The sequence below is a fragment of the Ptychodera flava genome, chromosome 4 (genome assembly GCF_041260155.1).
Source record: "Ptychodera flava strain L36383 chromosome 4, AS_Pfla_20210202, whole genome shotgun sequence".
NCBI classification, from domain to species: domain Eukaryota; kingdom Metazoa; phylum Hemichordata; class Enteropneusta; family Ptychoderidae; genus Ptychodera; species Ptychodera flava.
Genome location: NC_091931.1, coordinates 827,298 through 838,082, shown reverse-complemented (window position 1 = coordinate 838,082; position 10,785 = coordinate 827,298). Strand labels below are relative to the sequence as shown.

Here is a 10,785-nt window from a genome sequence, read left to right as displayed (position 1 = left end):
ACAGTTGTCAAGTATATAGTTTGTAGCTTTATCTATTGATGATACATATATACATAAGTGAGATTTGTTAAAAAAGGGAAAAAAGTGATGATTATGATTCATAAGCTAAATCTTACTACTTAAAATACTTTTGATAAATAATTGTTAACGTTTTAAATGGACATTTGTCTGTGAAATGATTGCTGCTCAGTGATGTATTCTATGACAGCTGCAAATACACATTCAATGTTCATATATAATTAAGTATCCCTTCCTTCCGTAATATTTTTCCTTGTAACCCCACACTTCCCCCTCGATTCATTCATTCATTCATTCATTCATTCATTCGTTCGTTCAACTCGTTCATTCCTCCTTTTACAATAACGCGACTAGTTCGTTTCTTTTTCCCAAAGCCTCTGCATCATGTTGGAAAATATTCTCGAAGTTGTTAACTTCCTCATCGTGTGGCCCATCCAAGTACTCCAGGAAATCCTCCTCACCCATACAACATATGTTGTGCAATACACAACTGGCACTGACAATGGTTGGAATGTCTTCGATGACATCGACATCCATAGTGACACGAAGTTTTCTGAACCGTCCTTTCAACAATCCAAATGTTTGTTAGTAGTAAGTTTTTGTTCCCTTTTGTGACAAATAAGAATTTTTACACCCATTTTATTCATTTATCTAAAGGAAGTGAAGGAAAAATTAACCATCCATGTAACTAAAGTATGACCCTGACCTATATATTAACTCACGCGCAACAGTTTTGGCGCAGCAGTGCATTGTCCTGAACTAAGCGGGGAAATTCCCTGCTGAGTCAGGTCCTGGACTTGCGCAATACAGTAGCTATGACTCACTATCAGTACATCTGTCGGATCATTTGTTAGATAGATTCCGACTGTGCTGCAGCTCTGTACAGCTCCTTAAGGGTTCCAGTGCTGATTTTTGTCTTCTGGATGTAAGTATATACTCGTTTTCTAGTTGTGTGAATTTACTACGTTTTTTCCTACACCTATCGGAGCGAGATTTACTCCCCCTCCCATACAGTAACCGTTCCGATCTTGAACACTGTTGCGCAATACCTTTTCAGCAGGGACTTTACAGGAATTTCGCAATACCGCTTTCGCAATACCCTTCCAGTTGCTTAGCAACTTGTCATGTGATTTCAGAGGTCTGAAAGTCTACAGTTTTTCAGAAACATTTTCTACAGAATTTTTTCTGAATCTAACTTTCATATCCATTCAATCCATAATGTCTTAGGTATCTTTCCAGAGGTGGACTAAATCCTTCTTGTTTTTGAATTTCTAGTGCCTGCTTGAAAATGTTCTGAATAAGTTCTGACCCGTTTTCTGTTGTTGCACCTTTTTCTTGTATTTGTGTAAGCAGCTGTTTATATTGAACGTAATAATGTTTATACTTCTCTCGTCTCTTTGCTACACCCGTTTTTCCTTGTATCACATCAATAATAACACCTGGTATAGGAGTTAAAGCTAAAAGAACTGGAACTGTCGGAATTGCTGCTATGACAGCAGAACTTACAAGAATTCCCTTAGTAATATTGAGAGCCATATCAATTCGACCCATTAATTTATAACTTCGTCGATATGCAGCACTTGTTCTTTCTATGTAATCAGCCAATTGTTCAACGCTTTCAACAACTGAGATGTGCATTTTTTTACTGTATATGTAAGGGATGATAAAAAATAATTGTAGTAATATAGAAATACAATATGGCAGAAGGAGGAGAAGATATACCACTCCAGGATTTCGATGATGCAAATTTAAATGATGATGACGCTACTGCTGAAACATACTTTATAGAAGATAATGCCCTTGCAGAAGCCGATCCTTTCCTGGCTAGCCCGAAGGTTGATCGCTTGAATGAACTTAGAGCAAATGAAAAATTAAGAATGGTTAATAAATTCTTAAAGGAGAATAAAATTACTGATCCGGATGCACTAAATGTATTGGCTATGGAATCTGAGATTAGGGATGGAAAGCTGTATTATAAAAACCTCAAGCTGTCTAAAGATAGAGGAGGTGGATTTTATAAGCTCACCACATTAATGAGAGAAAAAGGAGGACATGAATTTATGAGAGATGTATTAGGAGGTCGCTCTAGCGCAGAGCCCGAATTTGTTAGTTCAACATTGTATTCTGAAGATGTGAAAAACGATAAAATACCGGCTGAGAAGATGACGCCAGAAGACATGGGTGTATACAAAGATGAACTGACATTCTTACGGCAAGATGCTTCTGGTAATGCAGATAAAATACAAGCTTTTGAAAATAAAATCGAACAATGGAACAATCTAAACCCAGAATATAGAGCTATTAATGATGAATTAAGGATTGCGAATATGCGTATTAGCGACCTTAACAATGAAAAAGTTAAAATAAGGCTAGAGAAAAGAGAAGTTGAAAAACAGTTAAAGGAAATTCCTGAAGATCACACCCAAGGAAAAGAAAAAGCCGAGAAACTACTAGCTGAACTCATAACAAGAGAAGCTAAAATTGACAATCGAATTGAATATGAACATGGTAAGATTAGTGGGGCACGTGAAAGACTGGCGTCGACTAGGTCTCTTCGTGATGTAATTTCCGATCCAGAATTGTCACTCAGGCTGAAGTTAACAGAGTTATTTAAACGAAATGGTATAACAATCGCTGCAATACTGACTGCCCTTGGAATGGCAATATCAACAATTGCCCTGGCTGTGACTAAAGGAGGAGGAGGAGGAGGAGGAGCGGGAGCAGGAACTGGCGGGTCTGGTTCAGGTCCGCCCAAAGTATATACAAAAGCGAAAGAAATTGTAAAGCAATTTGGCGAATGGTTAAAAACATTGGCCGCAAAAAGTGCTGCTGCAATACCAGGTTTAATCGGCTCCCTTGTCAGTTTTCTATTAAAAACAGCAGGATCGGTGGTTGGATTTGTTGGAGAACAGCTATGGATATTTTTGACTGGATTAACATTAGTCATTATAAATAAATTATGTACTAATATATGGCCGCGCATGTTTGGTGAAAGACCTGTTTGGTTTCTCTGTCGAATTGGAATGGTGCAAACTTCGGCGGGTAAATCGCCATATCCTTCGAGCAAATCCAGGTGTCCGACTAAAGGATGATAATCTGTATCATAACATATTAGCTTTCGTGAAGGAATGTCAAAAGACTAACTTCTTTAAGCGACTAGAATTCATAGCCGTATTCCAGGATACTGAGGATGACCAAGAGGCTCATCATCTCCAAGAATATTGGGTCCTTCGATTGATTCGCGACACAGGCAATCGATTTATCTTTCAGGCAGACGGAAATATTTACGTAAAGATGTGATTTGAATTTTTTCTTAAGATGTGATTAATTTTCTTTTCAACTGTAATTTCTTTTTTTCTTCTACTATATACATTACACAAAAATGGGGTACGATAGATCATTATTACCGACTTTCAGCAACCGAATACCGAAGGGAACGAAGTCAGAAAGAACTCATCATGTGATTGCCCATAATCCAAGTGAGGCAGATCCAGGCCAGACACTTATCATACGATGTCCGAAGTTAGAAAGCGGAGTAGTACTAGTTCCAGATACTTTCAACCTGGTTTTTGATCTCGAAGTAATGGGACATGAAGATAACCGAGTAGTACAAAATGTTGCAAAAAATTTGGTGGAGCGTATGAAACTCACATTTGAGGGTCAGACACTTTTCGATTTGAATAAATATAACCTTATTGAATGTTATCGCGATCTCTTCAAACATAAAAAGGAGAGAACGAACATGACACTGTACGGAATTCAGAACGAAAATCTAAGAAAATTGAGAAGTGGCGCGGCCGATGCAAATGCCGACAGGCTTTCAAAATGGGACGATATTTTACTTTTCGACACATATAAAACAAAATATGCTATTCGTCTCACTCATCCCCTCATAACAGGCCATGGAGTTGCATATCCATCAGCGTTAGGGAGTCATATCGAATGGGAAATTACGCTTGCACCTGCCTCCCAATTACTTGTCAGTAATAATGTTGTTACAGCCAATTATAAATTAAAAAACATTCAAATGGAATACGAAACAATTTCGGACCCAAACTCGCGATAGAAACTGCTGGTTATTACAACGGTGGAAAAAGTTACCTTTACGAGCATATACATTATTTTAGAATAATCCAATTCAAAGAATCGGACACGGTTATCAATGAAAATATAAATGTACCACGACGTAGCATTAGAGGTATCTTATTACTCTTCACTAAAAATCAGAATCAGACAGAACTGAACAGTGAACTTTTCTTAACCCCTCCATTGAATCTGTGTCTGTATCAATCAAAGGTATTGCAAATAAAGTGTACGCTCAGAAGATGATACCAAGACAATTTTGGAAAGAAACACGACGGTATTTTGCTGAAGATAAAGATTGGTGTGAAATTGATATAGATGAGGTCGATTATTTGAAGAATAAATTTTGTCTGTTTATCGATCTGCGTAGTTTTAAAGATATTGAATTTCATGGAAATGGTCTTAGAGTAATGAACACAAAGGACGGAATTCAACTTGAAATTCTGAAGAAAGACACCTCAGTTAAGGGTGCCGACGACGCTCGCGATGACAATATATTTGCCCACGTTTATGTTATTAGCGATGCCCAGGTCACTGTTGAAAATAGTAGATTAAAGTCTTTACAATTTTAACCATGACCCGTCATTCCTATCGGCCGTGTTTCTGCCAGCCATTCGCCCGTGTCCAGATCGTATAGCTGCACACGCTTGATATCATTTGGCGCCATCATGATTTTACTACGCTTTTCACTACGGATTTCTCCAGCCTTTTTCCGTACAAACTGTACAAATTGTGCCTGCTCGGGCTCCTTCCCAGTTTCAAACAGATCTTTATAATCTTCAAAGTTCAAATGTTTTCTAACACAAACATCTTTAACCCCTTTATTTTTTTTCGTCTCCGAAGTTGGAGTTCGAAAAGCATACACTTTCGAGCGTATGCCGACAAAATCAAGAATAGGTTCACCATTCAACTCATCTTTAAATTTACCTATCACTTTTTTATTAATCTTCGGAAAGTTGGGCCCACTCATCCCACTAGTATCATATATAGACTTCTCACCATTCTTTTCAACATCTTCTCGGACTATATCATTGAAAGTTACGTCCGGGTCCGGGATCGGTACACTGTAAACAAAACTGTCAGTATCCATGTAGGCCAATCGTATTCCAGGGAACCGCTTTCGAAAGTAATTATAATGCGTCTCATACAAAGGCAGCTTAGAAAGTTCCAGTACTGCGGCGCCGATGAAAACTGGTTTTACATATCTATGCTCATCCGTTTTCAGTTCCAGTAGGGCACTGTCGCAGGAATCGCCATCCTCTTCGGAAGTTATGAAAGTTATATGTTTCATCTTTGGATTATACTTCTGAATCTTTTTACGGCCACTATCCGTACCGTTCCAGTCCGAAACAAATTTAAAGTCTCTGTACTTTCGAACATCCTCTATTGTCTTACCGAACATTGCATTATTCATCAGCTTATAGAAATTCTTTTCAAAATCTGTCTTCCCTTTGCCCTCATTTTAGTGTTAAAGTCAATATATTCCGCGAGACATGCCCTCTCATCGAAAGCAAGCACCCGATAAATCTTTTTCAATCTCATTCCCATCTGAAGATAGAATTCCAGCAACTTGTAGTGTAAGACGTATCTCTCTCTGTCCAACACACTTGTAATCAGTCGAGTGCCCTGGCCCGGAAAATCGAAGTGATGCGGCGCTAATGGCAAATCGCTGTGTTCTTCATGTAATTCGACCGGATATTCTAAGTCTACTTCTAGAAAACTTGGTGGAAAGGTGGCGCCAGGTCCCCACGCCCCGCCGGCTCCGCCTCGGCCCCCTTCTTCCCATTCGTCCCACTCTTCCATCGTCATCCAATGAAGTCCGCCCGTAGGCATTGCCTGACTCATTGCCCAGCCGTAGAGATTGTTAGCATCGAGATATTTTATTTCGGACACCGGCTTCTCCGGATCGTAATTCCCGCCAGCTTCACCAGCCCCCTCGGCGGCGACGTAAGCCGGATGATTTGTCTGTAAATAATGAATATTACACTGGCTGATACCGCCTCGAATCCCCCTCTGTACGAAATTCATCTGCTCAGCATCTTGAATGAGCCCAAATTTATTACCCGTATAAAGTAACATAGCATCCCATGTCAAGCCGGGCGCTGACATGTAATGGGCCGGATCTAACTTGTACGCTTCTAAACATGTGTCACGGAAATTTTCAAATATATTTGCAAGAAGGAGAACGTCAGTCTCGCAATAGAATTCCATATAATCTTTAATCGTACGACATCCAACTTCGTCCCATACTCGCAAGCATGTTCGTAATCGGCCTCTGAAATCCCCTCTTCCGTCAATTCGCTATAAAATTCCCCCCTCTCCGGGAGCTCCTCCTCTTCTAGTCTGTCAACCGAGTCTAAATATTCGTAGGGGAAGAAACCTTTCGCCCTTTGAATGTCCGGGTACGAAAGTGGTACCGTCCACCCATCCTCCGGCACAGTTTTTGCCAACTTCGCGAGCGACCCCATCATCAGCTGAGCACTGTCCATAAACTTTATAGAAAAGAAACGTTTCTTTATCTCCCTCTTCCGGTTCGGCCACTCTCCGCCGACAACAACTGAGGCACTAAAAATAAATGTTTTCGAGAGACCCATAATTCCTCCATTGCTCGTCTTAGCTATGATTTTAGGCTCTGGTCCGGTACCCCCATCATCTCCTTCGGTAACGATTTCATGTAATTCTTTCAAAATAAAAGAACCATCGTATCCCTTGAGGTTGTGAAAGTAGATAGGAATGGTTCTCGACGGTCGACATCCCTCGCAATAAAAAGTCGCCCCCTCCTTCACTACTCGGTATCCTGCCGGCTCTCCACATGCAATACAGACTGGATTGTCGTAATTAGAAGGATCTTTCATCGGTTTTATTTTCCAATAATACGATTTCGAATAATACTCGGCCCGTTCTTTCATATCCTTTAGAAATTCTGTAACACAGGAGAGACCTGTGAATGTTCTTTTACCATAAACGGTGGGCCGCCGTTCCGAAGGGACCCACCCCCGTTCCACCATAACATACGAAAGACAAATTGGAATATGTCGACCGGTCCCCTTCTCAATAATTGCCTCAGTATCTGCATAGACGACGTAGGGGGCGGGGACCTTCTTCCGATGTCCTTCAAATTGACATACTTCCTTAGGAAAAACTGGCTGGGCGGCGTCTGTTCCATGTGCAGGACAACCCTGCTTTAAGGATGACGGTCAGAACATGGTCGACTATGGTTTGACCATTGTCAAACCATGGTCATTGACCATGTTCGACCATGTTTTGACTATCAAGTTGACCATGATCGACCATGAAATGAACACGTTTGTTAAATTGACACCATTGTCAGACCATGGTCAGTGGTGGTCAGCATTATGATAGTCACATCACAGTCAGAATATGGTCAAAAGAAATCGTTGTCATATCATGGTCAAAACATTGCCGATTAAAGTTCACAACGAACATGGACAGACCATGGTCATTGTGAATAAAGCTGCATTGCAACAGTAATCAGAACATGTCCAGAACATGGTCAATGATTGACAAAACATGGTCAATGATGGTCAGAACATGGTCACCAGAGGAGGCAATGATGGTGGTCAGAACATGGTCAATGATGGCCAGAGCAATGGGTAATGATGGTCAGAACATGGTCAATGATGGCCAGAACATAGGTAACGATTGTCAGAACATGGTCAATGATGGTCAGAACATGGTCACTGATGGTCAGGACACTGGTCAAATTGGTGGCCAGAACATTGTCTATGACGGTCAGAACATGGTCACCGACCAGTGGTCTTGTTTGGATATTGTTGATTGCCAAAACCTGGTCAGTGATTGTCAGAACAGGGTGATGGTCAAAACATGGTCACTGAAGGCGTCTGCATAAATGTCAACATTATACAGCTACAGAAACTGAATGTAAATAATTCATTTCAGTCAATTTAATTATGTGTAACATTGCATTGAGTGCAATTATAGTCAACATTGATAAAACACATATCAAAGATCATATAATGACTCCAACAATTATACAGGGATAAAGTGATAATTAAGGCAGCCTGTGGGTTCCCTCATGCAAAGACCTATTTTCAGACTTAGATTTTGGCAATAAAATGTGAATTTCACCTAAGTGTCACCTGAAAGCTGCTTTTTGGTACACTGATCACTTGACTTCAAAAAATGGTATAGAAAAACAAAGACACTTTGACGTCTACACAATTCCGACTATCTGTGGTGAGTGACGGTTCAAACTTTAGTGTTTAAACTGACAAAGTCTGTAGGTGTATACTTTCACATATAACTAAGACAAACACACTTTTTAAAATTTGTCCCTCAACTCTTTTTTGACAAAAAGTACTCAACAAACCTGACACGCTACCTTAAGCAATGACTACTGACAGGAATAAATGTAATAAATGCTAACATGTACATATTGACTTAAAGCCACAGTAGCTGTAACTTTTGGTATTTTCACTATTTTTTGTTTCACATTATGACCTTTTAATTAAAATAAAAATAATTCTGAATCATAGTCACCTATTTACTGACCAATACAGTACATGTGTGTCGATTACAACAGCTTGAAAGTGTACAGACTTTTAATAGGAAATCTTGTTCTATTTTTGTAAATTTGTTTTTAACAAATTTTTTGGAGGTTCATTAAAAGGTAAGTCATGTGACTACTGTGCAAATAATTAATGTGTACTGTAGTTGACCATGTTCTCTTTCATCAGGGCTTTTATACAATATATATATGCTTTGTGAAATTTACTACTTCTTTCGATCAAATATAATAAGGTACAAAGAGTGTCTTTTGTAGAATGGATCATTCAGAACCTTCTCAAAATATATTTTCTGCACCAACAGATATTCAATGATGTTGACAAAATGCAATAAATCTTCGTTTTAATCAAGAGGACATGAAAAAAGACCAAAAGTTACAGCTTTACAAAATTTATAGACAGAGAATTTTGTGAATACATTTTGATACATATTTAAAAAGTTGAATTTTGAGAAAAGATTGCATAACAGCCAAAGACACATGCCTGAAAAAAGCCTAAAAGAGATGTTTATACCTTATCTAATTTCTGTCATGTAGACTACTCGACCAACTCTTAATATTAGGGTTGAGAAATCGAAAACTTTGTATTGGCAGAATACTCAGAGAGCTGAAGCATCATGAAACAATGTACCAAAGAACATTATCATTATATGTAGATTAGTGATGCTGACACCAAAGATACAGCACGCTGTAGTGACAGCAAAATTTGTGCATTTGTACCACATTTTCAACATTTTGAAAGTTCAGATATGTACACTGAGTTGTGAAATCAGCTGTGTAAACATGGCTAAAAACATAATTACAGATGGACACCTGAAAAATATTGAGGCACACTGTAAATCAGCACAGATGTATAAATTCTGAAATACTGGCTTCATAAGAAACAGTAGTAAAAAATAAAACAGAAACAAAACGTTAAGTTCAATTTAGGGTACGATTTATTTTATATGCCAATGTTTTTTTCATGCCACATAAATATGTCTTCATTAAACTCTGACTTGAGAAGGTTCATGTGAAATTAACATTACTGTCAAAGGCAGCGATTTAGCTTCTTTTCTCTGAATTTCTCATCCCTTCACAGTACCAGCAACGAATTCTGAAAAATACGAATGGTTCAGGAAATAGTGTGAGTCTTTACTGTTTGACTGCAATTTGATGAATGAAATCAATAAACATTATTAGTTGAAAATGAGACAATAGTTACTTGAAAAACTAACTCACAGACACCAACTGCATAAACATTTATAATTATATATTAATAATATTTAAAACGGACAAACGATCTGTAAAACTCTCGCAATTATTTTCCATACACTATTTTCCAGCATCGTTGTGAATTGAAAGTGAATTCCGTACGAATCATTACTCAACGAAACTTAGTACATGTAATTTAATGGCAATGTGCAGTTGTACGTTTGTACACAGTCCCTCTGGATAGAGGGACTGTGGTTTGTATAACGAAGGTCTATGGTTATATCAACTTACCTGCATTTGTGAACGGCTCGCAGACGCTATAGACAATTCTCGGCTGCAGGTCACTCCGTGCTGCACGTAAGCATACCGGTACAAGTTACTGGGAAAATATAGTCGGCATCTTTACCTGCTTTTCGCGTTCACAAATTTTGAACTCTGTCTGTCCCTGGTACTCTATATACATTTCTGCGAAACTATGATGTATTTTGGCTAGTGATTCCATACAAAGATCGCCAAAATTTCTGCCAGATAAGTCCTGATCACGAATACCAAGTCAACGGTACAGAAATCTTACTTCGCGCCGTTCAAGCCTCATGACCTTCACGGAAGTGAGATCAATAAATCATTACGCGATTGATAACGTAGTCCCGTTTTTAAACGTTGGAGTTTGACTCGCTATCGCCCTAATCCCGTACAATTCAAACTCAAAATAGCAATTTATTTATTATATTACATTATGAAAATGGTTATACTAATGATTCGAAATGGTCAAAAGAGTGTACAGTTCTTTCAGCACGAAGATTCAATATCAATGCGCGACCTTAACTTGGTAAACCGTGACCTCTGACTAAACATGTCAGCTGCTACCAGCCGGATTCGGCTCACGCTTTGACATTGCGTGTTGGATTTTTATTCGGCTGATCAGCTAAGGATGGAGTGCAATA

General features: G+C 38.9%; 1 long non-coding RNA gene across 1 annotated transcript; it reads right to left on the bottom strand.

Moving 5' to 3' along the window:
* Positions 1 to 8,005: 8,005 nt before the first annotated feature.
* On the bottom strand, positions 8,006 to 10,451 carry LOC139130634 (uncharacterized). Its single transcript, XR_011551924.1, has 2 exons — positions 10,133 to 10,451; positions 8,006 to 9,743 (listed from the first exon to the last, which is right to left on the bottom strand). It is a non-coding gene; the product is annotated as an uncharacterized lncRNA (long non-coding RNA).
* Between the last annotated feature and the right edge of the window lie 334 nt (positions 10,452 to 10,785).